Source organism: Dipodomys spectabilis, unplaced genomic scaffold (assembly GCF_019054845.1).
Source record: "Dipodomys spectabilis isolate Male_0828 unplaced genomic scaffold, ASM1905484v1 ptg000043l, whole genome shotgun sequence".
Taxonomy (NCBI): domain Eukaryota; kingdom Metazoa; phylum Chordata; class Mammalia; order Rodentia; family Heteromyidae; genus Dipodomys; species Dipodomys spectabilis.
In genome coordinates, this window is record NW_024870720.1 from 1 (window position 1) to 4,617 (window position 4,617).

Genomic DNA, 4,617 nt, shown 5'->3' on the forward strand with positions numbered 1-4,617 from the left:
ACCATCAGAAGGCCTAATCTAAGGATAATGGGTGTAGAGGAGCACCTAGAAACAGAAGTTAATGGTCTAGGAAATTTGTTTAACAGGATCCTAGCAGAGAACTTCCCAAACATACAAAAAGATAGGCCTGTCCAGATACAAGAAGCCTTTAGAACCCCAAAGAGACCAGACCAGAATAGGACATCCCACCGTCACATTATAATCCACACAGGATCAACTCAGACCAAGGAAAAGATCCTTAAAGCTGTCAAGGAGAAAAGGTTAATCACCTATAAAGGGAAACCAATTAGAATCACCTCAGATTTCTCAGCAGAGACAATCAAAGCAAGAAGAGCCTGGAATGATGTATGCCATGCCCTAAAAACAAACAACTATCAACCAAGAATACTGTACCCAGCTAAACTCTCCTTCATAACTGAAGGCCAAATAAAAACCTTCCATAGCAAAGAAAAATTGAAACAATACATCTCCACCAAACCAGCCCTACAAAAGATTCTTAAAGATGTCCTACACATAAAAAACCAACAAGACCGCAACAAAGACCAAGAAACTGCACCCAAACTGAGAATCCAAGAACCATAGGAAGAACCCAGTTTTCGCAGCCCCCAAGAAGGTGGATAACATGGCAGGAACTCCCAAATACCTCTCAGTCCTATCTCTTAACCTTAACGGACTGAACTCTCCAATTAGCGACATAGACTGTCTAGTTGGATTAAAAAACAAGACCCTTCTATCTGCTGCCTGCAGGAGTCACATCTTGCCCATAAAAACAAACACATTTTCAATGTTAAAGGCTGGAACAAAATCTACCAAGCAAACGGCCCCCATAAACAGGCGGGAGTGGCAATCTTAATATCAGATAAAATAGACTTCAAATTAAAATTCGTGAGAAGAGATAAAGAAGGTCGCTACATACTAATTAAAGGATCTCTCCTTCAGGAGGATATTACAATTCTAAATATCTATTCGCCAAACAATGGAGCACCCAAATTTATCAAAGAAACACTACTTTCCCTCAAATCCCATATAGATCCAAAGACATTAATTGTTGGGGATTTTAACACACCACTCTCCCCACTAGATAGATCAACTCGGCAAAAACTCAACAGAGAAACCGCAGATCTAAACAGCTGCATAGATCAACTAGACTTAACAGACATCTACCGAACATTTCACCCAGCAGCATCAGAATACACGTTTTTCTCAGCAGCACATGGAACGTTTTCTAAAATAGACCACATTTTAGGCCACAAAGCAAACTTGTCTAAATTCAGAAACATTGAAGTTATACCTTGCATCCTCTCTGACCACAAGGGAATAAAATTAGAACTCAACACCAAAAGCCACCAAAGAAAGTCTGGCATCACATGGAGGCTGAACAACACACTGCTGAATCATGAGTGGGTCATGGGAGAGATTAGAAAGGAAATTCAAATGTTCATGCTATTCAACAAAAATGAACACACAAATTACCAGCTCCTCTGGGACACAGCAAAGGCAGTACTCAGAGGCAAGTTTATAGCTCTGAGCTCCTACATCAACAAATTGGAGAGATCTGAAACTAACAACTTAATGACACATATAAACCTCCTTGAAAAAGAGCAGCAAGATATACCCCAATCCAGTAGACGGAAAGAAATAATCAAAATTAAATCAGAATTAAATGAATTAGAATCCAAAAAAACTATAGAAAGAATCAACAAAACAAAGAGTTGGTTCAACGGACAAGGGTCTCATATCTAAAATATACTTGGAACTCAAAAAATTAAACCCCCCAACAACAAATCCTCAAAGAAACAACTGCCCAATAAATAAGTGGGCGAAAGACTTAAAGAGAAACTTCTCTGAGGAGGAAAGAAGGATGGCCAATAGACAAATGAAGAAATGTTCAACATCCCTAGCCATAAAAGAAATGCAAATCAAAACAACATTGAGATATCACCTCACTCCAGTTAGAACGGCAAAAATCAAGAACTCTAACAACAACAGATGCTGGAGGGGATGTGGACAGAAAGGAACCTTACTTCATTGTTGGTGGGAATGTAAACTTGTTCAACCACTTTGGAAAGCAGTATGGAGGCTCCTCAAAAGACTTCACATAGAGCTCCCCTATGACCCAGCAATCCCACTTTTGGGCTTTTACCCTAATGTTTACAAATAAGACCACACTAAAGCTACCAGCACAACTATGTTTATTGCAGCATTATTTACCATAGCTAAGATATGGAACCAACCCAGATGCCCCTCAGTAGATGAATGGATCAAGAAAATGTGGTATATATACACAATGGAATTCTATGCCTCCATCAGAAAGAATGACATTGCCCCATTTGTTAGGAAATGGAAAAACTTGGAAAAAATTATATTAAGTGAAGTAAGTCAGGCCCAAAGAAACGTAGGTCCCATGGTTTCCCTTATTTGTAATATCTAGTATATGTATGAGTCAAGCGGAAAAGGTCAGATAATGTGATGTCAGGAAAATGAACCCTTAGATGTGTATTTTAATGCTTTTTTCTTTCATGCATGTGTTTCTAACACATTTATAAGATTATCTCTTTGTTGCTTTGTATGTCCCTCCCCCACGGTATAACCCCTGCTTTCACTATATTTGATGTCACTATAACTTGTGGAGGAGATGGGGAAAAACCAGTTGTTTAAGGATACAGGTGGACCTGTTGCAACAATGAGAAGTACAAGTTGTCATGTCCAAAACGAGCTTTACAACGTTGGTGGGGGGGGGGGGGGAAGGAGAAGGATTGGGATTAGGGGGGGAGGGGGGAGGCTGGGAAGGGATGTGAAGGGTAAACAAAGGAGGAGGCTGCAATGCTTGGTAAGAAATGTACGCATTATCCTGGTCATGTAACTGTAACTCCTCTGTACAGTATGTTCACAAATAAAATTAAATTAAATTAAAAAAAAAAAAGAAAAGGAATAGAATGGCTGGGGAGAGGGTAGAGAATGAATTTCAAAATGATCCACTGATAGAGCTGTAAAATAAAAGAAGTGTTCACAAATCAAGAAATGTAGGAAATCTCCTTAGAAATGGAAAACCCAGGGAAATGTTCTCTTCCTCTCAAACCTCCAGAAATGATGTGGCTGCACCAAGGCCTTGAGTTTAGTTATGTGAGATCCACTTTGATCTTTAGATCTGTAAGATGAAGCTCAAATATGCCTTCCTCCAAATTCTTAGCATTAGAAGTCTTGCCCATTTTAGAGCTTTTCACATGTTGGAGTATTTTCATTGACATTACCAATGGAGCATCCTTTATCTGAAAATCCAAAAGTCTGAAATACACCAAAAGAATCAAAAATTTGTGAGCGATAAAGAATGATCAACCTGATATATGGGTGTCGTTTTCAGTTACTAAGTACGTGGTGATTTTTTCAACAGGTGTCTGGACCCATTCTTTTTCATGAATTTAAATAGACCCAAATCTATGTAGGCTGATGGATTTCTATTTTAAGCCCTAACACCTGGTCAGTGTTTTAGAGTTGTTTATTAGAAATGTCTGCCAACATAGAGGAGGATTCAGTGTTCAAATAAAGCTGCTGTGAGCTATTGGTTTTTAGTGGGATATGCTAAATGTTTTCTAAATGTCTTGATTTCTATCAGATTCTTTGTCCACTAAAAGACAGAAAACAGTCATAGAAATATTCTTTGGTAATGCAGCCTGGCAGAGAAAGTGCTAAGTTCCATATAAATCAGCATTGCTGGGGTTTGTGTTATTGTAACCCTGACATTTTAATAAATCAGTAAACAAATGAGGTTGGTGCGACAGTCATAGCTCACAGACCTTTGTTTTGTGAGTTGCATGGTTGGATGATTATTAATGCTTATTATTACCAACAATAATTGTTAATAGTTATCAACCTGTTCATGTGGAAGGAAACTGATTCCCAGCAGGAAAGTAGCATATCCCACTAATGATCTAACCCTGGGGTTTGTGGAATGTGAACCAATCAAGTCAGTTGAATGCTAAGCCCAGGTTTCTGGAACGTGCTGGCAAGTGCATTTTGCTCACTAACCAGAGTAACCCGGGTGTTTTCAGAGTCATGACTTCTGAAAACCCTCATGGTTTGACAAATGGATATTTGAACAAGTTATAACAAGCAGATCATGTGTTCCTGATTTAATTCCTTATTTGACCTTCTCTGAGAGTTCAGGGTGTCAATGTGTCTTGGGAGTATTACAGTGAAAATGAAAAATAGAAGTAGAATTTCAGTCTTTTTTTAGGATTGGAGACAATACCTATCATTCATGAGTCTAAGATTAGTCTGTCATCAATTAGTAAAGAAATTTTTCCTAGTGCTCTGAAGAGTGTGTGTGTGAGTTGTCTACAGAGTCCATGCTTGGTTGGAGGGGGTGAATTGTTGCTATGTGGGTAAGGAATAAGTTAGGTAGGATGCTATGTTGGTAAATTATTTAAGAAAATAGCTCTCAGCAAAAATCAGAAGAAATGAAAGGACTTGATTAAGAGCATCTGCCAATTTCCATGAGTGAATCCCCTCAAAAATGACCAATTTCAACTCATTTAATTGAACATCACTGAACATGAAGGCAGGAAGTGATGTGCCCAGTTGCCTCGTATCAGCTGGTCCAGACTGACGTCAGCCTTT